Source organism: Lepisosteus oculatus, chromosome 14 (assembly GCF_040954835.1).
Source record: "Lepisosteus oculatus isolate fLepOcu1 chromosome 14, fLepOcu1.hap2, whole genome shotgun sequence".
NCBI classification, from domain to species: domain Eukaryota; kingdom Metazoa; phylum Chordata; class Actinopteri; order Semionotiformes; family Lepisosteidae; genus Lepisosteus; species Lepisosteus oculatus.
In genome coordinates, this window is record NC_090709.1 from 13,087,432 (window position 1) to 13,107,120 (window position 19,689).

The 19,689-nt window shown below is 52.0% G+C and overlaps 1 protein-coding gene, 2 non-coding genes and 1 pseudogene across 3 annotated transcripts in view; 2 read left to right on the forward strand and 2 right to left on the reverse strand.

Annotated features, from left to right (window-relative positions):
* The window catches only part of LOC138242764 (zinc finger protein 271-like), a 1,399,044-nt gene that overhangs the window by 467,440 nt on the left and 911,915 nt on the right, over positions 1 to 19,689 (forward strand). The window lies entirely within an intron of this gene.
* Positions 692 to 810, reverse strand: LOC138218855 (5S ribosomal RNA; annotated as a pseudogene).
* On the forward strand, positions 2,810 to 2,972 carry LOC138243568 (U1 spliceosomal RNA). The gene has a single exon (XR_011192223.1). It is a non-coding gene; the product is annotated as a U1 spliceosomal RNA (small nuclear RNA).
* On the reverse strand, positions 4,542 to 4,614 carry trnaf-gaa (transfer RNA phenylalanine (anticodon GAA)). The gene has a single exon. It is a non-coding gene; the product is annotated as a tRNA-Phe (tRNA).

A 19,689-nucleotide genomic window follows, 5' to 3' on the forward strand; every position in this document is an offset into this window, starting at 1 on the left:
CAGTCCAGATGTCCATTTGGCACTCCCTAGACAGATAGGCGCCAATGGATGACCATTGATCATGATAGCCAGGCTTAGCTAAGTGCATCCCCATCTGGGAGCTGTCCCTTATCAAAAGAAAACATCTTAAATCAGCCTGCATGAATACTTTCTCTGTGGCTGCACCACAGAGATGGAGGGTGAGATGGGGCCTCATTTAGGACAGCATACCACCACTTAATTCTGTCTTATTAACAAGCATTGCCGCTACAACGGCATCTCTCCTGTCAAACTTCCTCCTGACGTGTTTGACAGGATCTGGGCCGTGGTGAACAGTGGGAAAGATGCCCTGTGGAGAGTGAGGAACATGGGGCTATTCAAAGGCATCGAGGTCCCAGTCAAGGCAGCAGGTAGCCTGGCCCTGTTCATCACCCGAGAGAACTATTACCTCAGAGATCTGTGGAGAGAAAGGAGGGAGGAAGCAGAAAATCTGTGGGAAATAGAGAGCATAGGTCAATATCTCAAGAAACTGTGAAAAACATTATCATGTTTAAGTAAAGAATGTGATTTACACCAGAAAAAAAGAAATTGTGATCATATATACATATATACTGTTTTAAGTATGTATATTAATGTAAAGGACAAGCCGCACTGCATGTGTGAACAGGGGAATGAGCGAGCGAGAGGGGATAGGGCGCCTCCTGCGCTTTAAAGCTTACAGAACCTGGTATTCCCAGGCAGTCTCCCATCCAAGTACTAACCAGGCCCATCCCTGTTTAGCTTCCGAGATCAGACAAGATCAGGCGTGCTCAAGGGGGTGTGGCCGTGAGCTAGAGCAGGGCTCGTAGGCACCCTTCTTATAGAGAGGACAGCTCCGTCACCTCTTTTACGACGCTGCTTTTTTTCCCTTGCGTTTTTCTCTTCTTCCCACGTTCTCTCTCTTCACTGCCTTCGTCCCCGCTCTATTTCACTTCAGCTTTTCACTCTTGCTTCCTTCCAATGAGGACGGAGCTGCGGGAGAAAGGGCGCTATAGAGGATCGCTGTGGAGAGCTGCTGCTGTGCTTTGACATCTGAGCTCTGTGGAAAACGATCTAGTTTGAATAACATATCTAGTGCTTCTTCTTTCGCTTTTTGATGTTTTCTCAATTCAATACACGAGATACATTTATTCATATAAATTGTGCACCAAACATATACTAGTCTGCCTGGATATGAGCAGCAGACCTTACTGTGAGGGTTATCAATATACAAGGTATATAATCTCGAAGAGATGCCAACACAAAGAGATACACAACAGAGAATATATGTCAATATATATCGTTCGGTTACTAAATCGCTAATCAGTGTTATTACCCACTGTTACTCTAAACTCGGAAGTAAATACACTACTCATGAATTAAATTGATAACAACTTGTGTTGAAGTACAATTGAATTCTCGAGACACAATGTAGAACATGGGGTTTACTTATCCACTGTTTATGGATTTGGAATTTCCCGGCACGAACACCAAGCCAGCTGACAGGCTCTGTTGCAGCCAATGTTCCAGCGGTTGTCCAATGGGCGTTGTCCCGGCGTCCTCTGGCTACCGGCCAACCAGTTGAAGTACAGCTCGGAGTAGGACGGGCGGAGGAATCTGACTGCGGCGCCGGGCAGTCGTTGCTCCGAGGAGATCTACCAGCAGTCCAGCTGGCTAGTAGAAAGTCTCTATGCACAGAGTGTGACCGCGAGTCCTCACAAGTCACTCTTTTGTCTGGGAAGAAGCTGGTTTGTTCCCGGTCCAGCGCTGCTTCTGAATAAGCTATTCAGGTTGTCGACGAGGGTCCAACTGTAGGCTGCCGTTGATCAAGCGGAGAATTCACGTTGGTAGAATTCTGAGTACGTACGGGATCCTCGGCCTTGCGCTTAGAACAAAGTCCAAGTCCCTTTGCAGACAACAGCAGTTGTCACATGATTGTCTCTGAGGATGCGCGAAAATGGCCAAGGAGAGCCCCGATCTGAGCTTGCGCTCCCTTTTTGACCAAGACACAGATGTGTGCTGATTGGTTGAGAGTTTGGCGGGCATTGGAGACCCACGTGGTATTACCACACCCTGCCAGTTCCTGATTGGTTGATCAAGGTGAGATATGCGTCACTTACTCTTGACACTTAGGAATGCAGTCCAGATGTCCATTTGGCACTCCCTAGACAGATAGGCGCCAATGGATGACCATTGATCATGATAGCCAGGCTTAGCTAAGTGCATCCCCATCTGGGAGCTGTCCCTTATCAAAAGAAAACATCTTAAATCAGCCTGCATGAATACTTTCTCTGTGGCTGCACCACAGAGATGGAAGGTGAGATGGGGCCTCATTTAGGACAGCATACCACCACTTAATTCTGTCTTATTAACAAGCATTGCCGCTACAACGGCATCTCTCCTGTCAAACTTCCTCCTGACGTGTTTGACAGGATCTGGGCCGTGGTGAACAGTGGGAAAGACGCTCTGTGGAGAGTGAGGAACATGGGGCTGTTCAAAGGCATCGAGGTCCCAGTCAAGGCAGCAGGTATCCTGGCCCTGTTCATCACCCAAGAGAACTATTACCTCAGAGATCTGTGGAGAGAAGGGAGGGAGGAAGCAGAAAATCTGTGGGAAATAGAGAGCATAGGTCAATATCTCAAGAAACTGTGAAAAACATTATCATGTTTAAGTAAAGAATGTGATTTACACCAGAAAAAAAGAAATTGTTGCTATGTAACTGGTACCGTGTCAAAATGTAATGAGATGTGATCATATATACTGTTTTAAGTATGTATATTAATGTAAAGCTTTCTAATTTGTGATGTCCTGTATTCTTTTGTGAAAAGAAAATAAAGTTCTTAAAAAATCGATTCACCCAGGGCGAGGCTCGGCCATTGCACTCCGGCTGTGCTGACCCCTGCGAATTCCCCAAATGTGGGAATCTCGACTGCATAATTTCTGGTAGTGGGGGACTGCGTTCGCGCTCTCTCCTGATGTGCTTGGTCCAATATCAGATACGGGAGAGTTAGGACACCACGAGCTGCGATAGGATCCCAGTTCGAAAGGAGTCGATGCCACTGCTGGTTCCCGGTTTCTTTTAGTTAAAGGTCCGGAGAAGCATTTCAAGCTGGTTACACTACTCCTTCCGGACATTCATTCCCTTTTCAAAGTCATTCGTTTTGCTGTTGTCTGCATTATTTAGGCTGATTATCGAGGTTAGCCTTTATTTGGTCATGGGGGCCTCGGTACTGTATGCTAATTCTCAAGACAGTTTCACCCGTTTTCTGATTGCTAGGTTCTGTATCAGTGCAGACATGTCAAACAGTGAATGGCTGTACCTCTATTGTATCCGTGCTCAATGAATGAAATCAGTAATAAATGAATATATGTATAGTTATACGAAAAACAAGTGGTTTATCGACTCATCTTCATTTGCAGATTTAGAGGCAGCTTCGATATTCGGGGGAGGCATAAAACATGATGCTGATCTTTGGAAAGCAGGAGGCAAAACTGACACGTTCTCATACAAGGAGATGAAACCAGGCCACCTGGGTGAAGATCAGGTATCGTAACCGCTAGACCATATGGGAGCATACAGCCATGTTGTGCGTGCATCATGTAAGCAAACTGTAATTGCTGCCTTCATGACCTGCTTGATGGAGAAAACACACAAGAGAGTTGGCACTCAGAGTGTCGAAGGGTTGATGTATACTAGGGCTCAGTTGAAATGCAGCGTCAGGACTTTTCCGACTAGTGTCACACAAAGAGAGTACATCCTTTCCTACTGGCTGTGTATGTCTCGGTAACTCGCTGTGATCGTATAGTGCTCAGAATTTTTGTTGTGGCCGCAACAACCCCGGTTCGAATCCGCATACTGGCAGAATAGGAGGAGTACTGCCTGACTGGATCGTTGATGAATGACAGAGGCCACTCCGACCTCTTCTTGGTTTTCTTCAATGACTTACTAAGGATCTTCTTCACATTCGCCCATGCAGGGCATGCCAGTTACAACAAAGCAAACGCAGGAAAGTGCATTTCAAGCAGAGACCAGGAGGGACTTGTTTACACCGAGAGTGGTCGGAGAATGGAACAATGCGCCCAGCCCTGTTGCTGGAGCTGATTCTTGATGAGATCTTGGGCTCACTAAGAGGCCCCCGCTGGATGCTAATCTTTCTGTTGTTCTTGCAGGTCCTGCGCTGCTTTTGAGCCGACAGAGCTCGTCCTGGTCTGTGGGCACAGCCCAATTGCAAATGATCGGCTCCACGTACAGAAGGAACGTGCGTTTGGTACAAGAGTGTATGAAGGCACCGGAAATACATTGGGAACAAATGACCGGTCGTTCAAGACCTCTGTGAAGTACAGGAGCGTGCAAAACGAGGCTGCTTCCACCCAGTCTCGAACCGGGGACCTTTCGCGTGTTAGGCGAACGTGATAGCCGCTACACTACGGAAACCTGCAGGGACCGCTGCTGGTGTCTCGCTTGCGTTTCGGGCTGAGAAAGGGACGCGTCACTTTAGGCAGGGTGCGCTGGAGAGAGGAACAAAGGGTGCGATGAAACAAAATACCAAAACCCGGGATCAAACCAGGGACCTTTAGATCTTCAGTCTAACGCTCTCCCAACTGAGCTATTTTGGCGGTGCGCAGAGCCCACAGCCACCTGCTCCAGCCTTCCTGTGTTGCGGCATGAGCGCACCAAGAGTAGCGGGAGAGTGTTGCAGGAACGTCACTCTGAAGGAAAGCCACCCAGGTGCGCCCTCTGAGCTCTGTCCAGCGCATCTTCCTCGCATGGACTCCTGCCTGCGACAGGCAGGAAACAATTAGCAAGAACAGAACGACACCCCATGGGTGTCTCATGACCACACCTTAGGTTGTGACACGTGCAGGTGTGAGGGGTTGCCGGGCTACTTTGGAGCAGAGCTTGGGCGGAGGGGGGGCGGGAAAGCAGACAAAGAGGTGACACCTCAAGGTCTGCACGATCACAGCTCTCCGCCGCCCCAGGCTTCCACTCGATAAGCTACTTGACACACCCGCCCCTCCTCACACAGACCGTGGAAAAGCCCCCGAGTGGGAGGGCTCTCTCTTCCTCCCAGGAGCTCTTGGACACGACGCACCGACAGGGCGCGGGGAGCCGCCGCCTGCAAACACGGCTCCAGGCAGGACTCCACTCCGCAGGAGCCGCAGAGCAGAGGAGATGGGGGCAGCTTAGCTCCTGTGCAGAGACCTGAGCTGTTGTTGCTGCGGACGCTGTCTTTTCTGCACTCGGGGTAGGAGTGAATGTTGAGTTGCCCTTAGAAATGAAGCAGAGCACTTCAACGGCACGGGTGTGTGTGTGTGCGTGCGCCCTGGTGATTCTGGGAGACAGATCGAACCTGGGCTAAAAGAGAGGGGGCTTAGCCCTCTTCCATTTGCTAGTTCAAAGTTGTACAACCCATTTGTATCTGCTAGGCGGTGCAGTCGTCGTCCACAAAGAAGGCTTTGAAAAGCGTCAAAGGCAAGTCATTCCGAGTTGGTCGTCTGTGTTTTCCGTTCAGACGCGAAATGCTGAAATTTTCTCTCGGCTCCTCGGTTGTCATTTCTGCTCCGTAAAGGAATCAGAGGACGCATCGGCTTCCAGCACGGTGGGTCGGGACACGATGCCGGGGGTCGGAGAGAGCGATGTCTTCCTCGTTAGTATAGTGGCAAGTATCCCCGCCTGTCACGCGGGAGACCGGGGTTTTCTTTCACCTCCTTAGAGAAAGGACTGCCTTTCACTTCTCTGTTTTCTTTCACAGCGTCATGCACCTTTTCATTGCTCTCACTTTCAGAGCCTCCGCACGGCACACGACTCGACATCAGGAAGCACATTGAAGTGAAACCAGGAAGCGCTGCGACATGCATTGTGCAGATCCCGCCACACTAAGAGGTGAGTGGGTCTGTTCGATGCACAAAGAACGCTTTGATAAGCGTCAAAGGCAAGTCATTCCGAGTTGGTCGTCTGTGTTTTCCGATCAGACGCGAAATGCTGAAATGATCTCTCGGCTCCTCGGTTGTCATTTCTGCTCCGTAAAGGAATCACAGCACGCGTTGGCTTCCAGTACGGTGGGTCGGGACATGATACCGGGGGTCAGAGAGCGATGTCTTCCTCATTAGTATAGGACCTGTCACCTGTCCCCACCTGTCACGCGGGAGACCGGGGTACATCAGGACGCGCATTGAAGTGAAAGCAGGATGCGCTGTGACATGCACTGTGCAGATCCCGCCACACTAAGAGGTGAGTGGGTCTGTTCGATCACAGCGCTAGGCGAATCCCCAATCCCCTTTTGTGCGTGGCGACAAAAGAAGGCTGTTTCCGCCCGGTTTCGAACCGGGAACCTTTCGCGTGTGAGGCAAACGTATACTACGGTAACGGTGGTAAGACGTGCCCAGCGGCCCAGCGCTGAGCTTCGCCAATGCGATTCAGCTGCTTCCAGTGCCTTTATTGGAGTGCGCTGATGGACCGTGCTCTCTCTCCAGAGACCAGCACGCCTGTCATGGACGGAGCAGGAAAGGCGGCGCCACATTCTACAGCCCTCTCCACGCAATCGACGAAATCGGGCTACTGAAGTGGAGAAAATCGCCTCTCCAGAAAGTGCAAATATCATCTTGGAGAGTATAAATCCTATTGCCGAAGGTCAGCCCTGTCTACCAGAGTAACCCTCCCTCCTCCTGCAGCGATGATCAGCTCGTCTCACATGCGAGAAGTCTTCGGTTGGAAACAAGCTCCCCCTCTTCTCGCGCGTTTTGCACATTCAAGTGGTTTTAATGCGGCTCCTTCGTATGGTGGTGATCTTTTGGAAAGCAGGAGGCAAAACTGACACATTCCCATACCGGTAGTATGGAGTTTTCGACCCGGTCCGCCTGGGTGAAAACCAGGAATCCTAACCGCTAGACCATATGGGAGCACACAACCCTGCTGTTCTGGGCATCATGCAAGCAAACTACATAAATATGAGAAAACACGCAAGAGAGTTGTCACTCAGAGTGTCCAAGGGTCGATGTATACTGGGGCTCAGTTGAAATGCAACATCAGGACTTTTCCGAATTATGTCACACGAAGAGAGCACAGCCTTTTCCGCCCTGTCACGTGTGTATCGGTAACTCGCCGTGATCGTATAGGGGTCAGTACTTTGCGTTGTGGCCGTCCTGATGTACCCCGGTCTCCCGCGTGACAGGTGGGGATACTCGCCACTATACTAACGAGGAAGACATCGCTCTCTGCTTAGTGTGCAAAACACTTACTTGCAGCATTGTGGGTGCTGTGGTTTAAATGCTATTGGTTTGTGAACAGAATACCCTTATCCCAGTGCATTGTGCCACATTAAATAAACGCACGAGAAAAAGAGATTCAGAACGCAAAGCTGTGTCAGTGTTCTGTGTAAAAAATTGGTTTGAACATCACGGGAGCTGATGTTAGCTGATCACTGATAAGCTGCTGAGTAAAGAATATTGTAACATTTACAGGTTCTTTTCAGAACAAAGGACGAGTGGAGACGCGATTAACAAACAAGCGCTTTGTTATTAATACTCACACTTTGTTATGAACACTACCATTAAAACTACCAGTTGTACTCTCACTAATGTTAAAATGAATACACTAGTAGTAGTATTAGTTGCTGCCCGTGACGTCACATACACTCTCTGTGACGAATGCGAGACACCTAGACACATACAGTGACGTGCCGGCTGTTGCCGTGGTTACCATACTTATGATTTATAAACACTGAAAAAAATGCATTTAAACTGTTACTTACATACATTTATCAACTTGGAATATAATTTTCTAGCTCTAGGATAGAGTTACCTAAATAATAATATGAATAATCATTGTTTAATTTCGGATTGAACATTATTAACACTAAACGCACTATGGTAATTGATCGATACAGTCTTTATTGACTGTTTTCTAGATATTTAAACAGGGTCAAGAAAGGATCAGTACTCAAGAATCAGTGAAGTTAATCGATTATTCTATGGTCCTTCAGTTGAATAAATTGGTTGTCGATACATAAGTGATCAATAATTCTCCTCCGTTCCCTCCGCGCGTCTCCCGCGGCCTCGCTCTCTGATCCCGGCGCTCTGGCTGGTGTCTGTGACGTCACAGCGCTCTTTCTGACAAAGCAGAGCTGGAGGAGACTCCTGTCCGGAGCCCGGGGGGCTTTTCTTACAGATATAAAATCTCCCCCCCAAAAAAAAAACACACCGGACTGTGAAGAGAAGCGAATCATCACAGTTGGAGAAGGAGAGCGACAAACCTTGGAATAAAATTCATTAAACAGAAAAAAAAGTTTACATCGCAGATTATTGTGTTACAAAGCGAACCCGTGTGGAGCAGTAGAGGACAAGCACGAGTCCCTGAAATAAGCGCTTTTAAGAGTTTTACACGAATCTTCAGAGTAAAGAAGCCAGGAGGATCAGACTCCTGATCCTGGAGGTTAAAATGTGTATCCTGGTTTTATTTCCACCCAGCTCTCAGTTCCATTAGTGGTCTGATGATTTAAATTAACTGTAAAACTGTTACCAGACTTAATCTAAATTGTAAATTTATAAGACTGGCTACTAATAATAAATATACTGATCAAAGTGTCAATACTGGTGTTTATAAAGTAAATGCTGTAGCATTTGCAAGTTCTTTTCAGAACAAAGGACGAGTGAAGACGCGATTAACAAACAAGCATTAACACAAAACCAAACACAGGATATACACACACATGAGGAGACTGACGGAACACGTACACATAGTTAGGGTGGTAATTACCTAACAACACACTATACTTTTACAAGACTACACAGGGCTCTAGAACTACTAAGACATTATTTACACAGGTAGGGTCAGCCGCTGGTCATCGTGCTGACCCTCAGACTCTCCCCGGCTACCACTCCCAGCATGCCCAGCGGTACTACGAGCGCCTAGGGGTGCTTTCTCCTCACCACCAGGCGAGGGCGTTACACTGCTCCCACCTGAAGCGTCTGGCGTCTGGCGTCTGGCGTCTGGCGTCTCGCCGACGTCGAACACCCCCCTCAGGCTGTACTCGTACTGGGCTAACTGCTGTGGAACCCTGCGCCGCGGTGACGGCTGGCGACCCACGGACGCCCCACTATCGGCCGGCTACAGCCCCGGCTGCTCCTCTAGAGCCTCCCCACACGGCTCCTCCTCCCGGGCCCGGTAGGGGGCCAGGCGGTCTCGGTGCAGGACCACCACTCTCCCCCGTGTTCGCAACCGGACACGGTAGCAGACCTCGCCCACCACCCCGAGTACCTCAGCGGGACCCTCCCACGACGGCGCCAGCTTAGGGCTGAGGCCTTTGCAGCGGCGCGGGTTGTACACCCAAACCCGGGCTGGAAGGCAGGCCCCCTGCAGCGCAGGTCGTAGTACCGCTTCTGCTGGACCCCCGCCTGTGTCAGGTGGGTCCGTGCAAAGCTGTGCACCCGCTGCATCCGCTGCCGCAGGTCCCACTCGTAGTCCGGTCCAGCCGGCGGTGCCGACCCGTCTCCGGGCGGCGGGCCGAAGACCAGGTCCACCGGGGTTCGCATTTCCCGGCCCAGCATGAGCGAGGCCGGGGTGCACCCGGTGGATTCCTGGACCGCGGTCCTGTACGCCCAGAGCGCAAGGGGGAGGTGGCGGTCCCAGTCCCGTTGGTGCCGGGACACCAGGGTGGCCAGCTGGGTGGCGAGCGTCCGATTAAACCGCTCCACCAACCCGTCGCTCTGGGGATGCAGCGGTGTGGTCCGCGTCTTAGTGATCCCCAGGCGCTGGCACACTCTGGCGAAGACCTGGGACTCGAAGTTACGCCCCTGGTCACTGTGTAACTCCTCCGGCACCCCCAGCCTGGCAAACATCCCCTCCAGCAGTGCATCGGCCACCGTGGGGGCACTCTGGTCCGGGAGGGCGTAGGCCTCCGGCCATTTCGTAAAATAATCCATGGCCACCAAGACGTAGCGGTTCCCAGCCTCGGTGCGCGGAAACGAGCCCAAAACGTCCATCCCCACCCGCTCCATAGGAGCCCCCACCTGGTGTTGTTGGAGGGGGGCCTGAGAGCGCTCGGGGGGACCCTTCTGCGCCACGCACACCGCACACGTTCGGCAGTACCGCTGCACGTCCCGGTGGCAAAGACCCCAATAAAAATGGCCTCGGAGACGCTGCAGGGTTTTCTTACTGCCGAAGTGCCCCATGCCCGGCTGGCCATGCACCGCTCGGAGCACCGTCCCGCGGAGCGACCGAGGCACCACCAGCTGCCACCGTACCTCGCCACTGGAGGGTACCCGCCACCCCTGGCGCAGCACCCCGTCCTTTACCTCCAAGGCCTCCCACAGGGTGCAGAGGGCCTTGACGGACTTCGGGTGCGGGGCGAGCTTCTCTCGCGTAGGCCGCACTCCTGCTGCCCTCCAGCGGAGCACCGGCCCCACGTCAGGATCAGCTGCCTGACGCTGCGCCAGGTCTGGCAGGCCCACCCCCAGCGGCCCCTCCCGGGCCGTGGCCGTTGTGCTCACCCCCGCCACGGTGCGGACAGCCTCCTCACGCTGCTCCCGCCAGGCGCAGTGGTGGCAGTCCGCGGCCTCGCAGGGGCGCCGCGAGAGAGCGTCGGCATTGAGATGGCGAGACCCCGCACGGTGCACGACAGTGAAGTCGTACTCCTGCAGGATCTCTATCCATCGCGCCATCTGCCCCTTCGGCTCCTTAAAGTGGAGCAGCCAGGTGAGGGACGCATGGTCGGTCCTCAGCCGGAACCGGGTCCCGAACAGGTACGGCCTGAAGTGGTGGACCGCCGCCATCACCGCCAGCAGCTCGCGACGGGTCACGCAGTAGTTCCGCTCAGGCCTAGTCAAAGCCCGACTATAGTAGGCCACTACGCGCTCCCCATCCGGCCCCTCCTGCGCCAACACCGCACCCACCCCCGAGTCACTCGCGTCGGTGTGGAGAACATACGGCAACTGCGGGTCGGGGTAGGCCAGCACGGGGGCCCCCACCAGAGCTTCACGCAACCGGCCGAAGGCAGTCTCACAGCCCGAGTCCCAGTCGAAACGGTGGCCCTTGTCGGTGAGGCGGTGCAGCGGGGCAGCGATGCTGGCAAAGTCCCGGACGAACCTCCGGTAGTATGAGGCCAACCCCAGAAAGCTGCGGAGCTCCGTGACGGTGCGTGGAGTCGGCCAGTCCCTCACTGCGGCGACCTTACCTGGGTCCATAGCCACCCCTCGCGGTCCAACAACATGTCCCAGGAAGCTCACCTCCCGCCGCAGGAGCTCGCACTTGCGGGGGTTGAGCCTCAGGCCAGCACCGCCTGGAGGTTCGTCAAGGCCTGGTCGAAGCCCCGGGCATGAACCAGCAGATCATCCAGATACAGCACACACTGGTTCCGCGGGACAGATGCCAGCACCCTCTCCATCAGCCTCTCGAACGTCGCCTGGACATTGCACAGGCCAAAAGGCATGACAGTAAACTGCCAGAGGCCCTGGCCGATAGAAAAGGCCGTCTTCGGGCGAGCATCGGGAGCAAGCGGTACCTGCCAGAAGCCGCAGCGGAGGTCCAGGGAGCTGAACCAGGTCGACCCGGTGATGTAGTCTAGGGCGTCATCTATCCTCGGCAGGGGGTAGGAATCTTTCCGGGTGACCTCGTTCACCTTGCGGTAGTTGATGCAGAACCTCCACGAGCCGTCTTTTTTTTTTACCAGTACAGCTGGCGCCGACCACGGGCTCGCGGAGGGCTCAATCACCCCCGCTGCGGCCATCTCCCGGATCTTTTCCTCGGCGGCGGTCCGCTTGGCGTGAACCATGCGTCCCGGTGGGATGCGGATGGGCCGAGCGTCGCCGGTGTTGATCTCGTGTTGGACCAGGGCAGTGCGGGTGCAGTCCTCATCTATCGCCGCAAAGAGATCCTCGTTCTGGGCGAGTAGTGCCTGGAGCCGCTGCCGCTGGTCCTGATCGAGGCCCTCGCAGCTCCGCTGGTAGAGATCCTCAACGGCGCGCCTCGCTTCCACGCAACGCTCGGCTCCCGCCGCCGCCGCCTTGTCTGGCCCCCCGGCTGACTCGGGAGCAGGATCTGGAACGCTCGCTCCCCGGCTCACAGGCCTGGTCTGCCCCGGCGACTGCCGCCGCTGCCGCCACTGTCTCTTTTTCTCCCGGCTCCGGCAAGCCCGCATCCCTCGGCCTTCGCCGGGCCTGCCCTCCACCAGGTGAAGTCGCTCCCCCTGCCACACCAACTCCTGCCAGCTCAAGTCCAAACTGGCCCCCACTCGCTGCAGTACGTCCAGCCCCAGAATGCAGTCCTCCTGGATGGGTGCGAGGTAGCAGGGGTGGCGGACCGTCGCTGCACCTAGATGGAAGGCAAGCACCTGTTTCCCCCGGACTGCAGCGAGCTGTCCCGTCATGGTCCATAGCCGCAGGCTAGAGGCCTCCCATCCTCCCAAGCCAGCAGCCATATCACCCTGCAACTCACAACTGGCAACCCACTGAAGCTAAGCAGGTGTGAGCCTGGTCAGTACCTGGATGGGAGACCTCCTGGGAAAAACTAAGGTTGCTGCTGGAAGAGGTGTTAGTGGGGCCAGCAGGGGGTGCTCACCCTGCGGTCCATGTGGGTCCTAATGCCCCAGTATAGTGATGGGGACACTATACTGTAAACAGGCGCCGTCCTTCGGAGGAGACGTAAAACCGAGGTCCTGACTCTCTGTGGTCATTAAAAATCCCAGGGCGCTTCTCGAAAAGAGTAGGGGTGTAACCCCGGTGTCCTGGCCAAATTTCCAAATGGCCCTTACCAATCATGGCCTCCTAATACTCCCCCTCTATGAATTGGCTACATTACTCTGCTCTCCTCCCCACTGAGAGCTGGTGTGTGGTGAGCGTTCTGGCGCACTATGGCTGCCGTCGCATCATCCAGGTGGATGCTACACATTGGTGGTGGTGGAGGGGAGTCCCCATTACCTGTAAAGTGCTTTGAGTGCAGTGTCCAGAAAAGCGCTATATAAGTGTAAGCAATTATTATTATTATTATTATCCTGGGGGGTTGGTGCCCTCGGTGTCGGGGAGGACGCCCGGCCGGTGTAGGGTTACCGATGAACCGGTGTCGAGTAGGGCCAGGCAGGGTTGGTCCTCGATTTTGCAGTGGAGGTACAGGCCCCGGCTACAGCCGACTCGCCCCACGGTGGCGTGAGGGGCGCCGGTCTTAACAGCGCTCTCCGGAGCGGGGGTTGAGGTGTTCGAGGGGCGGCCTTCCCCACGCTGAGTCGCCCCGTTCCCGTTTCCCGACGCCGATCGAGGAGTGCGAGGTTCGGGTTCCCGGCAGAACCGGGCTCGGTGTCCTCTCTTCCCGCAGTGGTTGCAAATCAGCGTGCGGGGCTGTTCCGCGGGGGTTGCTGCCCGGGCTGGCTCCTCTTCCCCCTCGCTGGATTCCTCCGTCGCCGTCTCGGTCAGCCGGCAGGGCGCACTGTGTCTGCTGGCGCTTCCAGTCACCCCGAACACGGCCTCAGCCCGTGTAGCAAGGGCCAAGGCCTGCTCCAGCGATGTTGGCGCGGCCAGCTGCACGTGGCGCCGCAGCTCCTCGGGTGAGAGGGCCTTGAGAAATCTTGAGAGCCATCTCCCGCTGCGCCTCCCGGGGGAAAGTTGGGTATCCTCGGCGGGCGAGGAACGCGACATCAGCGGCAACCGGGCCCAGTCGCTCTCCTGGTTGGCGCCGCCGCAGAGCCAGCCTCTCCCGCATCAAGTCCGGCGCCTCCTCTACACCGAGAGCCGCCGCCAGCGCCGTGTATTCGCCTCTGTCCTCCTCCGGGACATCCAGGAGTGCCTGGCAGGCCACTCCTTCCAGCGCCGCCGCCAGGTGGCCGACCATCTCCGCCCGGCTCCAGCCATTCGTCAGCGGGACCCTCCCACGACGGCGCCAGCTTAGGGCTGAGGCCTTTGCAGCGGCGCGGGTTGTACACCCAAACCGAGTCCCCGGGCTGGAAGGCAGGCCCCCTGCAGCGCAGGTCGTAGTACCGCTTCTGCCGGACCCCCGCCTGTGTCAGGTGGGTCTGTGCAAAGCTGTGCACCCGCTGCATCCGCTGCCGCAGGTCCCACTCGTAGTCCGGTCCAGCCGGCGGTGCCGACCCGTCTCCGGGCGGCGGGCCGAAGACCAGGTCCACCGGGGTTCGCATTTCCCGGCCCAGCATGAGCGAGGCCGGGGTGCACCCGGTGGATTCCTGGACCGCGGTCCTGTACGCCTAGAGCGCAAGGGGGAGGTGGCGGTCCCAGTCCCGTTGGTGCCGGGACACCAGGGTGGCCAGCTGGGTGGCGAGCGTCCGATTAAACCGCTCCACCAACCCGTCGCTCTGGGGATGCAGTGGTGTGGTCCGCGTCTTAGTGATCCCCAGGCGCTGGCACACTCTGGCGAAGACCTCGAAGTTACGCCCCTGGTCACTGTGTAACTCCTCCGGCACCCCCAGCCTGGCAAACATCCCCTCCAGCAGTGCATCAGCCACCGTGGGGCACTCTGGTCCGGGAGGGCGTAGGCCTCTGGCCACTTCGTAAAATAATCCATGGCCACCAAGACGTAGCGGTTCCCGGCCTCAGTGCGCGGAAACGGGCCCAAAACGTCCACCCCCACCCGCTCCATAGGAGCCCCCACCTGGTGTTGTTGGAGGGGGGCCCGGGAGCGCTCGGGGGGACCCTTCTGCGCCACGCACAACGCACACGTTCGGCAGTAACGCTCCACGTCCCGGTGGCAAAGACCCCAATAAAAATGGCCTCGGAGACGCTGCAGGGTTTTTTTACCGCTGAAGTGCCCCACGCCCGGCTGGCCGTGCACCGCTCGGAGCACTGCCCTGCGGAGTGACCGAGGCACCACCAGCTGCCACCGTATCTTGCCACTGGAGGGTACCCGCCACCCCTGGCGCAGCACCCCGTCCTTTACCTTCAAGGCCTCCCACAGGGCGCAGAGGGCCTTGACGGACTTTGGGTGCGGGGCGAGCTCCTCTCGCGTAGGCCGCACTCCTGCTGCCCTCCAGCAGAGCACCGGCCCCACGTCAGGATCAGCTGCCTGACGCTGTGCCAGGTCTGGCAGGCCCACCCCCAGCTGCCCCTCCCGGGCCGTGGCCATGGCGCTCGACTCCACCACGGTGCGGACGGCCCCCTATAACAACACACTTTACTTTTACAGGACTACACAGGGTACTAGAACTACTAGGACATTATTTACACAGGTAGGGTCAGCCGCTGTCATCGTGCTGACCCTCAGACTCTCCCCGGCTACCACTCCCAGCATGCCCAGCGGTTTCTACGAGCGCCTAGGGGCGCTTCCTCCTCACCACCAGGTGAGGGCGTTACAATATCATACAAATTGTGCTTTTCTTTTTAAAGCAAATTTTATGCTTTAAATTAAATAAATTTTATTTATTATGAATGTGCCTGAAATTTATCAGTACTTTAGAGGGTTCTACCATTTTAGACGTTATGCTGTTCCTGTCTGATTTATCAAATGTGTCACTTAAATCTCCAGTCATTTCTATATCAGTCTGATGGCCTTGCAGTAAGGATTGCAATTCATCCAAAAATGCCAAGTTTTCCACTGGTGATACATACAAGGAAATGAATGTACATTATCCCCCAAAATCAAAAAAATTAAAATCAAATACCTCCCTCATTTGCAGGTGGAGAGAATAATGTCAGAATAAATACAGGTTTAAAAATCAGGAGCATTGATAGTCCTATTTTAAAATGACACTAAAATGCTCACAATATATTGGAAAAAAGCTCTGTAAAATGCAAAAATAATAAAAAATCCACTTAAAGTATGCTAAAAATGACAAGAATACTTAAAACAGGTGTGTAAAATTAAAATAAATAAAACAAATTAAAAATACATTCTAAATGGGTTTAAAATTCAGGAATGTGATTGGTCAGATGCTTACGATGAGTGCTGTTGGTGTTTCGTGTGATTTACCGAATTGAAAAAAAAATTCAATTTATAAACGGCAAGATCTCGTATGAAAAAAAAGTTCTTAAGTATCTTTGTTGTAACAGCTGCGCCAGAACTATTCAGATACATCAGAAAAGTACCTGAACTTGACTGGTTTATATTCAGTTATGTGCATTGGGAACGAAAGGGAGACTTAGATGGATTTTATTAGGTTTTAGGAATCAGAAAATTTATTTTTACACGTTTATGCCTACGAGCAGAAATAACTTCCTGCTTTCAGCGCCGTTTTTGTTTTTGCTTGTAACCTCGAACAGAGAAACCCAGTACTGACTCACAGAAACACCCCAGAGTTTCTGTGTTTCTGGGATTTAAGAGGGATGTATGCACCGGTGTTAGGAGTCTGGAAGGAGGAGACGCGCATTCCGCAGCTCGCCGAGTCCTGTCCTATATAACCGCAGAGCCCGGACACACACAGCCTCTCCAGCCAGTGTTGGAGATTTACAGGGTTAAAGCTCAGAGGTTGAGAGTAGAGTTTGTGTGCGAGTATAAGATTAAGGTAATAGGGTTTGGTGCACAGAGGAGGTTTAGGTTTGGTTTTTGTTTGCTTTTGACACATTTGTAACGGCCATGGCGGCCTGTAGGGTCGGCATGCGCCGTTATATTTGCGCGCGTTTGGTGTATAAGAGAGGTGAGGGCTCGGCTCACTCGGGTGATATTTCACGGTTGGACTTTTCAAGGAAGGTGTTACAGAAAGAGTTAAAGGTTAAGGCATTAGATGTCAATTGTTTAATTACTTTGCCGAAGGGAATTGGTTTTGACATTAGTTTCAAATCGGGAAAGTTATTGGAAGAATTTTGGAGAAAAATAGAAGAGAAAAAAGATGTGGGTCTGATTAGAATGTTTGAATGGCAGAAGCTGACGGATCTTTCTAACAGGACTGTGATTGTTCGTATGTTTAATGAGATGGTGATGATGGAAGATATTGTGACATGGTTGTCTAAGTATTGTTTAGTGAAAGGTGAGCCTCAGAAAGTCTTGGATGATGATGGCATCTGGAATTGTGCATGGAGAGTACCTGTTTCGTTGCATGAAGACAAAAATGGTTATGGTGGATTTAAACACATTCCTTCTTTGATTGGATTAGGTGAAAATAGAGGCCTTGTGTTCTACCAAGGGCAGCCAAAACTGTGCAGGAGGTGTGGGGAGCTGGGTCACTTTGTGGATGCCTGTACAAAGGTGGTGTGTAGTAAGTGCAAGGAAATTGGACATGCATATACTGAATGTACAAGCGTGAGGAAATGTAATCTCTGTGAGTGTGAAGGTCATGTGTTTAAAGACTGTCCAAATTCCTTTGCAAATAGAACAAAACTGGGAAGACCAATGCAAAAACAGGAAGAGTTTGAAGAGGTATTTAGGGCTGGAGCAGTGGTTCTGGATCAGGAACTGGATGTGGTTGACGTTGAAGAAAGTAGTGGAAAAGAGAGCGAGGGTTCAGAATGGAGTGAAGGAGATGAGGCTGAGGTAGAAGAGAATGATAATGATGTGGAAAGTGAGGTGGACTCTGAATTGATTGGTAGCATCTCTCCTGATCGTCTGCCACCCGTGGAGACTGAAAGCGCTCAAATGTAATGTACAGAACAGAGGGTGCAGTCTAAAAGGTCCGCTGAGACATCTGATTTAGAAAGTGATCTAACTCCGAGTGGAAAAGTGAGGGAAGATCATTTTCAGAGTCCTCAGATGACAGGTTCTCCCATGGGATTAGTTCTCTCCAATCCTACTGATCCAGCTTTAGAACTAGAGACTCAAGGAGGGCAGGTGGAGAACCATCCTATTGATGGTGGAGGAGGAGGCAAGGAGAGCAAATGGAAAAAGAAAAAGGCCTGTATAGTAGGTGTCACAGACTGAATGATTCTAGCCAGAGCTTTTAGTCTCCCCTGGTCTAACTTTAAGTATGGCTCTGAACATTGTGTCCATAAATGTGAGAAGCATTCGATCCAAGTTAAGGGCAAGGACTATATTATCATTTGTGAGTAAGGTAAATGCTGATATTATGTTGTTACAGGAGTGTGGATTACCTTTTAAAAACAGCTATAAGGATATGGAAGAACTGTGGACATTGGGCCCATCAATTTGGAGTGGGTCCAATGAGAATAAATCTGATGGTATAGCTGTTTTAATTAAAAATAAGATGGTAGAGGTACGTCAGTACCTTGTAGTGAAACCAGGGAGAGCACTGGTGGTGTATCTGGGTTTCATGAATATCAAATTTAAACTTTTAAATGTGTATTGTCCGAGTTGCCCACATGACCGATAATTCCTAATTCAGGAATTGAGAGAATATTTATTGGGATGGGAACCACTGGTTTTAGCTGGGGATTTTAATTGCCTTTTAGAAAGAGAAGGCAGAATGAGGGGTGAGAGACAGGTCCAATTTGATAAGTCATCAATATTATTACAAACGGTATGTAAAGATTTTAAACTGAAAGATGCCCTCAAACTTCATAGTCAGGGGAGGGCAGGCTTCACATGGCACAAGTCTAATGGGACCCAAGCGTCACGGATAGATTTTGTTTTGATACGTGATTTTACTTGCACAACTGCAGGCTTAACCCCTGTTTTTTTCTCTGACCATTGTTTACTATCATGTACACTTGCTATTCCAAAGGCTGTTACTGTGGGGAAGGGTGTGTGGAAGCTGAATATTTCACTTCTGGAGGATGAGGAAGTGAGGAGCAGGTTCAGGGAAAGATATAAGGAATGGCAGTCTTTGTATGACCTGTTTGGCTCAAGAGCACAGTGGTGGGAGGAGGTGAAGGAGCGTACAAAAGCATTCTTCATAGAGATGGGGAGGAGAAAACAGGCTAGGATACGAAGGGTTGAAAACGGATTACAAAAGAGATTGCAGAGGTATGTTAAGTTATTAGAAGAGGGGTGGGACTTCAGTGAGGAAATCAAAGAATTAAAGAATGAGCTTTTAAATCTCTCTAGAGAAAAGATTAAAAAAATAATGTTTCAAAGCAAAGTGAAAGAGCTTGAAGAAGGTGAAAAATGTACAAGATTCTTTTTCAAGAAAAGGGTTGCAGGGAGGGGACTAATGTCAGCATTGAAGGGAAGAGAGGGGGTTTTGTAAACTTGTATGGAAGACATGTTGACTGTAGCTGAGGAGTTCTATGGGGAGTTGTTTGGAAAGAAACAAGTGTCTAAGGATTTGTTAGAAAAATTTGTGCAAGTCATTCCAAAGAGTGTAAAAGACGATACCGTTTTATCAAAAGGCCTTTCTGTACAAGAGTTAATAGAAAGTTTGAAGACCTTCAAAATGGGCAAGACTCCAGGGTTGGATGGTCTACCCATTGAGTTTTATAGAGCCTTTTGGGATATTTTAGCATTGGATCTTTTAACCATTTTTAAAGAATTTGAGTTTTTAGAAGAACTGCCGGACAGCTTTAAGACGGGAGTTGTGATCTTACTATTCAAAAAGAATGATCGCACAGACCTGGCAAATTGGCGACCGATAACTTTATTGAATTGTGATCTTAAACTGTTTTCCAAGTGTTTAACGCTTCGATTAAAATCTGTCCTGAGTGAAGTCATTCATCCAGATCAAGCTTGTGGTGTGGCAGGGAGGAGGATCACGGACAGCCTGATACTGATTAGAGATACCATAGGTTATGCGAGAGAGAGGAATATTGGATTATCGGTCTTAAACTTGGATTTTGAGAAAGCTTACGATCGTATCTCTCATGAGTATATGTTTTGAGTACTACAACAGATGGGGCTTTCAACCAGGTTCCTCACTTGGGTAAGGTTATTAT